The sequence below is a fragment of the Hemiscyllium ocellatum genome, unplaced genomic scaffold (assembly GCF_020745735.1).
Source record: "Hemiscyllium ocellatum isolate sHemOce1 unplaced genomic scaffold, sHemOce1.pat.X.cur. R7, whole genome shotgun sequence".
Classification (NCBI taxonomy): Eukaryota; Metazoa; Chordata; class Chondrichthyes; order Orectolobiformes; family Hemiscylliidae; genus Hemiscyllium; species Hemiscyllium ocellatum.
In genome coordinates this window covers 1,199,789-1,210,355 of record NW_026867634.1, presented here as the reverse complement: position 1 = coordinate 1,210,355, position 10,567 = coordinate 1,199,789, and positions in this window count along the sequence as shown.

The following is a 10,567-nucleotide window of genomic DNA, read 5'->3' as shown; positions in this document are numbered from 1 at the left end:
GGTTTAACATATTCTCCATGATCCAATAATTCTCATAATTTGATTGCTTTCAAGGTGTCCAAACAATAATATTCACATTCTGCTGGCTTCTGGGTATCCTGAATCTTATTTAAACTCTTTGGTTTATTTGAATTGTTGTCAAAGTAGCAACCAAAACTCAGGTATCCATTTCCCCCTAATTGTTACAATTGGAACAGTCTTACCTTAAGCTGGCATCTATGGCTATACTTTCTATTCAGCAAAACCCGTTCTCTCTTAAAGTGACCAGACATGCTTTCGTCTTCAACCACTTTCACATGTTTAGAAAAAGAAAATGAAGCTTTTCCTCTGATTCTTAACCGCATTAATTCTGAAATACGAGTATTAATCTCAGTTATAACCATTCATATTAATTCCACCCCGTATATAGCACTGGAATAAGTCAAATCTTATCTGCACTTTTTCCTTAAATCCACGATAACACATCTGCTATCACATTTTTAGGATCCACACATGTGTATTTTAAAGTTCAAAGTTTGGTAACATGAGACTTCAATGAAATATTCTCATATTCTGGTCTTTAAATATTTCAAAAATACGAAAGGATTGTCGTTGTTGTCTACAACCATCTGCGACAATTTGTCATGTAACCATTCAAATGTTGTCAGGCCAGTACGAAATTCAATCATTCTTTTCCTATAATTGAAATTTTGTATTTTTTTTCTGGTGGATATTGAGTTTTTTTGAACAAGTAGCCATTGGCCACTCAATTCCATCATCAACTTTCTGTGTCACACATCTCCGACCCCATATCCCGAGCATCATACACAATTTTCAAAGGGTTCAAAATATTTGGTGTAGCTAAATCTGGTGCGGGGTGATTAAACCTCTTTAAAACATTCTCAAATGCCTCCTGGCATTGTTCTGTCCACCACATTCTGTGACCTTCTTTCATAAATCCATCATGGTGCCAATACGCTGCTGAAGTTTGCAACAAACTTCCGATAGAATCCACTCAGTTCCAAAAATCGAACACCTCTTTCTTCGAGGATGGTCGTGGAATTCCTCAAAGCCCTTTATCTTTGTGTTGCATTGGATCAACCTTCCATGTCCAATGTAATGTCCCAAGAACATCACCTCTGCCTTCGCGAATTCTGTTTTCTTTAAGTTTATTACCAGGTTTACTTCTTGTAATCCTTCAACATGCTCTGGCAACTGTAACATGTGGGCTTTCAATCACTTGCTGAAGATCACTACATCATACAGATAAGCTGCACAATTTGTTCATCTGGCCACAACTCTGTTCCTGAGTCTTAAATGTGGCTGGAGCATTATTCATTCACATGACATTCTGTAACATTTTTGTCATATTCGGTATCTTTACCAGATAGTTTAACTGACTCAACACTTTTTAATTTGAAAGGGGCCACTAAACCTGGCTTTGAAGGGATTTCCTACCACTGGTGGCAATACTAATACGTCATCCCCACGGAAATCGTTAAAGTTTCAGTGTTTTTATCTGCCACTTGCTTCACTCTACACTGTGCCCTTTTCAGGTGCTGTTTAGCTGACTCACCTACTTCATCCAATCTCTCCCTCACCTCAGATACATAATCCAAGTGTGAGATCTCCGACTTTGGTCCTGTCAATTTATATTTCATTCATTTCAAAGGGCCTCTCACTTCATGTACGAATATTAACTCAAAGGAAGGAAAATGAGTAGATATATTTGGGGCATCTCTATGGCAAGCAATATAATGAGACGCCTTTATTCCAATAATTCGGGTAATTCTAACAGTACGCTGTTAATATTGTCTTCAGCATCTGATGCCAACTTTCCAAGGCTCCCTGGGATTCGGGATTGGACGCACTTGATTCAAACTGCTGTATGCCAAAACTATCCATCAAACAGCTGAGCGGTAAAATGAGACCCTTGGTCTGACTGAATCACACAGCGTAGCCCACAGTGAGTAAAGACAGCTCCCAACTCCTCTGCCTCCCTTTTTGCCTTCACACCCCAAAATGGAATTATCCCTGGAAATCGGGTAGACACGTCCATTATGATCAGCGGATGTTGGTTTCCACTTTTATTTCAGAAAGGGAGCTCCACAATTAATCATAACCCACATGAAAGGTGTATTCGAATACAGGGTTTGGCAATAAAGGTGCTGGTTTATCCTGCCTGGGACTTACCTACCATTTGGCATGTATGACATGTACAACAAAACATAACCACGTCCTTGTGCATTCCAGCCACTAGAGATGCTTTAGCCTGAGTCTTCCGTGCATCAACTCCTTTGGCTTTTATCTTTCGGTTTTCCTTCCTGTTGTAACTTATGACAGTGGGATCTTGTTACTACACAGTCTGGAAAAATCCCTGGGTATTTTCTTTTAATTCCCCAGTTCCCTGGTCTTACTTTGGCTTCTCCACCACAAGGGCTGCCTCTCCCACCTTGGATCCTGCTAAATCATTCCCATGAACAAACTGTATTCCGGAACTGACACTCTATCACTCACTCTCGCTGTTACTTCCCCAACCTTGATTTGGCACTCCAACCTGATGTTACACAGGGAATGCTTAATTTCTGTCCCCATTCCACAAGTTATCACGCTGTTGAGTAACATGCCAGAAAGAGTGAAAATACTTTCATCTCTTACTATTAGAGGGGAGGGAAAGTGAGGACTGCAGATGCTGGAGATCAGAGTTGAAAAGTGTGGGGCTGGAAAAGCACAGCAAGCCGGCAGCATCCGAGAGGTAGGGGAGTTGACATTTCAGGCATACGTCCTTCATCAGGAAAGTGGGGGGTAAGGGAGAGGGAAAGCGGCTGAGAATTACATAGGAGGGTAGGGGTGGAGCTGGGTGGAAGGGAGCTTGAAAGGCGATCATTAGATGCAGGTGATGACTGATGGTGAAAGGTCGGAGAGGAGGGTGAAGTGGATAGGTGGTAGGACAGCTGGAACCCTCAAACTATACAGCATCAACGTTGACTTCACCAATTTCCAAATCTCCCCTCCCCCAGCCTCAACCCAGATTCAACCGTTCAACTTAGCACTGCCCTCTTGAACTGTGCTAACTGTCCATCTTCCTTTCCACCTACCCACTCCACCCTCCCCTCCGACATATCACAATAATTCCCATTTATATCTTCCTATCACCCTCCCAATGACCCTCACACCAGTCAATCTCCTACCCTCCAATTCTCTTTCAGCCCCCTGTTCCCCCGCCACATTCCTGATGATGGGTTCATTCCTGATGTGTCGATTGTCCTGCTCTTCGAATGCTGCCTGATCTGTTGTGCCTTTCCGGCCCCTCAGTTCTCAACTATTAGAGACTGAGCAGCTCCCGTATCTTGGAAAATTATAACTACTTGTCCTCCCCCCACACCCCGTTTTTCCTTAGTAAGGTTTATCTACGGAGGCAAATTCTTTATACAGACCAGGCACTGACTCCATACCCAGCCCCTGCCTGGGCAGTGCACTCTCCTGCAGCTCCTCGGCTCCACTTCGGGTCTCCTTTACCAGGTTCACTCATACCATTGGCTTAAACTCTTTTACCACATCTTTTACCAAAGTGTCTTCCTTCAATGCCCAGCACCGTGTGTCCCAGCTTACTGCAGTGAAAACACCTTTTCACAGTGCCCTTCTTAAACCATCGGCACTGTAATTTTTATGTGTTCCACTACATGATTGTAAGAACAACTGAGGCCTTTCACTTCCTTTCAACCCCTTGGACCTGTTTTTTCATCTGTGGTAAACTATTGCCAGTGTGCCTTTCTCTATGTTTTGCAGTGCAGGATCTCCCCTTCTCCCAATTTTTATCACCCACAAGATGAAATCCTCCCAGAAGCTAAATTTCATCTCATGCACCAAAGCATCTCATCTGCCCTTTCTGCTACGCTTCTCACTTCTTGAACTTTCTGTTCATTCACATGAATTCTTACCATCTCTGGAAGTGAGTCTTTAAACTCCTCCCTTCGAGCCTCACAGGTCTTATCCATTTTTAAGGCCTGCATCCTTCTATCAAAATGACTGTGTTTAATTCTTTCAAACTCAATATAAGTCTGACCTGGTTCTGTCTCTACATTTCTGAACTGCTGTCTATATTCTTCTTGTATGAATTCATAAGCACTCAAAATAACCTGTTAGACATCTGCATAATCTCTTGCTCCCTCATGAGACAGCACGGCACATACCTTTCAAGCTGTACCCACCAGCTTAGTCTGAACTAGCATTAGCTACAGGTTCACGGGACATGCCATCTGCCGAGCCAGTTTTGCAAATGAAATAGAAGTAGTTTTCGCATTTTTTCGCACCGAAATATGGCAATGTATTAACATAGTTGTATACATTCCTACATTATCCCTTCATCTTTATCCTGCTAATTTAACTTTCTTATCTAATTCCAAACTTCTGAATTTTAAATTCTCCTTCTCTTCCTTTTTCCTCTGTTTCTCTTTCTCTATCTTCTCTCTCTTTCTGTTTCTTTCTTTATCTTCTAACTCCAGTTGTCATATTTGCAATTTAAGTTTCTCGAACTCGACTGCAGTTTCCTGCTTCTCTAATAGACCAAAGAGCTTGACCAACTCCATTATGATGACAGCTTTCCTTTAGTACCTGGTGAAACCTAATTCTAATCTACATGTTAATTCTAAAAGTATGCCCTTCCTTTGTCTTTCTACACTTCTTGGCAAATTTGGGAACCACCTTTAAACCTCAGAACCTCTTTAGTAATATTAAAAGCCATTTCTTTTAATTTAACCAACCACAAGGAAACAAAATTAAATGAAGTTTCTCACCTGTTTTATTTGAAGATCTACGTCACTAACTGCCAAGTGATGGAATCTGCTGGGACCTTTTGTTCGCCAAAGCTGTTCAAATCTGTCTAAATCCCATACGACAAGCACTCAAACTGTTATGATGTCGCTGTTGAACTCCTCGTTAATTAAAACCACACACCCAGAAAAGCTCACCTCACCTCGTAATCTGTTAAAACACGAGTGGCAAAGTAGTCGCAAATTCCACTATTAAGTGCAAAAGAACAATTAATAAGTATGTATTTTAACTCGCTGAGCTTGATGGTTTGTTTCAGATGTTTCGTCACCATGACTAGGTGATATCATTAGTGAGAGTCCCTGGTGACGCATTGGTGGTAAGTCTCGTCTTTCTATTTCTAGGTCTTGGTTTCTTAAGGTGCATGATGTCATTTCCAGTTTTTTGTTCAAGGCAAGGTAGATAGGATCTAAATTGATGCGTTTGTTGATGTACGTCTCGCTAGAATGTCATGTTCTAAGAACTTTCGTGCGTGGCTTTGTCCTAGGAAGAGCGTGTTGTCACAGTCAACGTGGTGTCCTTCCTTTTCTGTATGAATGGAAACTAATGATAGTGGGTCGTGTCTTTTGGTAGCCAGTTGGTGTTCATATATCCTGCTAGCACGACAACAGGACAGTCGGAAATGGAAAAAAAGATTTTATATACACTGTTTAATCAGTGTGTGTTCAGATAAGTAACACTCTTCATATGTGTATAACGCATTCTGAATGAACAACTGAGACACAGTTAACAAAAAATGATGCACATGATGAATAAAATTTTTTAAGCATTAAAACATTATTTGATCCTCATCTGAAGCGATACCTTCCCTTTCTCTCAACGTTCCCCCTTTTCTGGGATTCCCAACTCTAGTCTCTCATTTTTATCAGAATGTGTGTTAGAAATTCTTGTTTCTGGTTTCCAACTTACTTCAGTTAATCCCATTTCTACCAGGAATTAAATATATTGGTCTGTTGGGTTCTTTCCAAAACTAGTGTCTGTCATATTATTGGAGAGGAAAGTTATGGCATCTGACCCAGCGTTTGAACATATTGCTCTGCTGTACGTGCACTGTACAAAGGACCACAGCACACAGGAATTGCCAAAAGATTGAGGGAAGTACATCTACTTCTTTCGATAATATAGTTTTCTCATTTTCCACATCTGCATATCTATATCCTCTCTCTCGTTCTCCCTTTGTATCTAGTTAAGAAATCCACCAATCTTCGTGGCCCATCTCTCAAAACTCATTCTTTCATTTTATACGTAATGCTTTCTTCAAGATGTAATGTGGTTATAATGAAGCAATGTAACTACAAAGACATGTGGGAGGAGCTGGCCAGAGTTAATTGGAAGGGGAGCTGAGCAGGAAAGACCATGGAGAAGCAATAGCAGGAGTTTCTGGGGATAATTCGGAAGATAATACCAGAAATGCAACCCCAAGCTGATGAAACATACTCATGGGAGGACAAGGCAGCCAAGAGTGACAAGGCATCAAACCAAAAGAGGAAACATACAATGTGGTGAAGATGATTGGGAATCCAGAGAATTAACTGGCTCTGAAACTACATAAGGATGGTATCACTGACACTACACAGCTCTTAATCATTGTCAGGGAGAGAAACAGAGGAAACACATTCACTTTAAACACAGAAGATGGCATTTCTCAAGGAAAAAGATTCAGGTGAATTAAACATTTGAATTAGGAGCAGTTAAATGCTTTTGCAGAATGTGTCAGATTGGAGGCAAGACCCGGGGAGAGAGATCCTCAGCAGAATGAGAGTTTGAAATTGAAGTATTTCCACATCAGAAACCAGGTGAGGTCACTGAGTACAGGACTGATGGGTGAATGGGTCTCAGTGAGAATTGGGGAACAGACAGCAGAATTGAATTGCAGATATTGCAGCTGGAAACTGTGTATTCATGTAGTGCTGTAGACCACAGCAGCAGGAGAAGCAGACCTGCATTCCGTCACAACCTGTAACTTTTTGCCAGGATAACACCTCAGTCTGTCATTACAATAAACACCATCAATGGCTCAGTGACGAGTGTGGGTGAGCTTGTCAGAGTCAGAATCACATGAACCTTAAACTGATGCAAACCCATTAAAGCTACCGGACTTGACCAACAGATCAGAATGAAGCCCTGCAGTCCTGCCACATTCAGTTATAAATGGTGATGGATGATTAAACAAATGAATGGAGGAGAGGGCTCCACAAACATCCGCATCCTAAATAATGGAACAGACCTGCACATCAGTGTAAAAGAGAAGGATGTTTTATCTGCACCATCATCTGCCAGAAGTGTTGAGTCGACGATACAGCTCACCCTCATCATGATGCCCACAAAATCACAGACGCCAGTCTTCAAATATTTTGATTTGCGGCATGTGACATGAAGAAACAGGTGAACACAGTAGATACGAAAAAGGCAATGGGTCCTGACCACATTCCTGCAATAGGACTGAAGCCTTGTGCTACACAACAAGCCGTGTCCATGGGGAAGCTGTTTCATTCCAGCTCCAACTCTGACATCGCCCTGGCAATGTGGAAAATTACTCAGCTGTGTCCAGTTCCCTAACAGGGGAATAATTACAATCTGACCAATTATCACTCCCTCATTCCCATCACGACCGTCAAATTGTTGAGAGTTCTTTTTGACAGAGCTGTCAAGCAGCATAGAAATATCTTGCTCAGTGTGGTTTTCGACAGGTCCCCATGTGGAGATGGTGCTGTTGTGGAAATGTCACTGGATTACTAATCCAGACCAGGATAATGCTCTGGCAGCGGTTGGAAGTTAAAAACAATTACTAAAATATCGAGATCTAAAACCTGGGGTCAGTAACAGTGACCTTGAAGCCAGTATCGATTGTAAACAGAATTTCCTTCTCCAATGTACTTTTAGGAAGTGAATCTCCCGTGATTTCCTGGGCTGGGCTAAAACAGACTCCAAAGACCCTGACATGTGATAAACATCTCAATGGTCTCTGAAACGGCCAATCAAGGCACTCACTTGTATCAAACTACTCCGAGGACTGAAAGGATGAAACCGGACAAAACTTCCGGCCTCAGCATCAGTGTCGGAAAAGGGAATGGGAACACATTTGCAGCACCAATTCTTAACTACGCCATTAACCTGTCCAGCCACATTCTGGGATGTGTGGAGAAGCACACTCTGAGGTTCCCAGTGTGCTGCCATTCATTGAGTCCTCCCCTGCCTGCTTCCTTCTCCCAAAGTGTATCACCTCATATTTATCAGGGTTACATTCAATCTGCCATTGATCTGCCCATCTCACAATTCCATTTGCATCTTCCTGTAACTTAAGGCCTTCCTCCTCACTGCTAACCACTCAACCATTCGTTATGTCAAACATACACTTACTTGGTACACCAGGGGACACTGGTCTCCAGTCACACAAACAGCCTTCTCCCACCACCCTCTCTCTCCTGCCACTAAGACAGTCTTCGTTGTAACTTGTCAAGTTTTGCTTCATATTGTGAGATTTTACTTTATTTCTCAGTGTCCCAGGTGGAAATTTGTCAAAGACCTTCCTACAAAACTAAACAATCGACCTCCTCAAACTAATTCAAACAAACCCATTAGATGTGACTTCCTTCTGATAAAGTCATGATGATTATCCCTGATCAAACCTTGCGACTCTGATTGGAGTTCGATTTTTTCCTTCCCTTTTTTCTCCAGTTGTTTCCTTAACAGTGATCTAATACTCGCTCGTCTATAGTTCCCTGGTCTACCTCTCCCATCCTTACTGTGAAGTGGAATCGTATTAGCAGTTCTCCAGTTCTCTGGCACATCCCCTATGGTCAGATTCTAATTAAAATATTCAGTCCGCAATGCAATCAACATGTGTATTGCTGCTTCCTCTGAAATACATGTATGAAGTACATCTAATCTGTCAGATTTATAAATACTCAATCCAGCTTTCTTTTCAAAGATGACCCAAACACTGATAAGAATGATCTCAGATTTTACTTACACAAGTCCCATGGTCACTTGGTATTTCTGAAAGAATTTCTGGACATTCTTCCATGAAGGTAGACACCAAAGAAACTGTTTCCTTTCCTGCAATTTCTCTGTTCTCTGCAATAACTTATCCTGAACACACACCAACTGCACCACATTTGCTCTTATTTTTAATTTTTTTCATACATTGATAGATGCTTTTTAGCAGTTTTTATGTTTTCTTTCATTTGCACGCTTTTTCTCTTTTTGATTTTCTTCTCAGTTTCTTGGTCATCCTTTGCTGGGTCCTACATATCTCTGAATCCACTGGCTTACTGCAACACTTGGCATTTTTCTAAGCTGCCTCCTTTCATCTAATAGGTAGATGAAGGTGGGGTTGAAAGTGATAGTTGGAGAGGAGGGTGGACCAGATTGATAGGAAGGAAGGTGGATACATCAGAACATTCAAAAGGGCGGTGCTGACTTGGAAGGTTGGAGTGGGATAAGGTGGGATTAGGGGAAATGGGGAAATCCACTATGATCCCCTGTAGTTGGATGGTCCCAAGGCAGAAGAGGAGGCTTTCTTCCTCCAGGCTTCTGGTGGCTCGGATTTGGCGATGGAGCAGGCCCAGGACCCTCATGTCCTTGGCAGAGTGGGAAGGGGAGTTAAAGTGCTCAGCCACAAGGCGATGGAGTTGTTCAATGTGGCTGTCCCAGAGATGTTCTCTGAAATGATCCAAAGTTGACCTCCTGCCTCGCCAATGTAGAGATGACCACAGTGGGTTTAATGGATGCAGTAGATGAGGCGTTTTGTCTCCTTTATCACCTTTCACTTTAAACCCCACCTTCATCTACCTATCGCAATCCCAGCTACCTCCCCCCTGTCACACCCCCTTCCCATTTATCTCTCAGCCCCCTTGGCCCATAAGCTTCATTCCTGATGAAGGGCTTATGCCCGAAACATCGATTTATCTGCTCTTAGTATGCTGCCTGGCTGTGCTTTTCCATCACCACACTCTTCGCCTCTGATCTCCAGCATCTGTAGTCCCCATTTTCTCCTCACACCTTGATGGCTTGCATGACTCAGATTTGTAACGGTTACTTCAAATACAACAAAAACTGTCGTGTACTCAAACAGCATAAAAGAAAACCAATACATTGTGGTCACTGTTCCCAAAATGTCCTTTCCGGCAAAATTTTCAATTAGCTCTTCTGATCACTCAACACCAATTCCTAAATAACCTGATCTCGAGCTCAGTGATCAACATAATGTTCATGTAAACCATCTCACACGTGGTCATGAAATCCATTTTTCCCAGCATTAGCATTCAATTGGGTTAACACAGTTTAGACATAATTTAAACATATATCATTACTGCAGTACCCACAAATGTGCATATCTCATTTCCTGTTTTATAACATGTCCAGCATTTGTATTGCAGCTTTCACTTTGATAATAGACAATAGACAATAGACAATAGGTGCAGGAGTAGGCCATTCAGCCCTTCGAGACTGCACCACCATTCAATATGATCATGGCTGATCATCCTTAATCAGTATCCGCTCCCTGCCTTATCTCCATAACCCTTGATTCCACTATCTTTGAGAGCTCTATCCAACTCTTTCTTAAATGAATCCAGAGACTGGGCCTCCACTGTCCTCTGGGGCAGAACATTCCACACAGACACCACTCTCTGGGTGAAGACGTTTCTCCTCATCGCTGTCCTAAATGGTCTACCCCGTATTTTTAAGCTGTGTCCTCTGGTTCAGCACTCACCCATCAGCGGAAACATGTTTCCTGCTGCCAGAGTGTCCAATC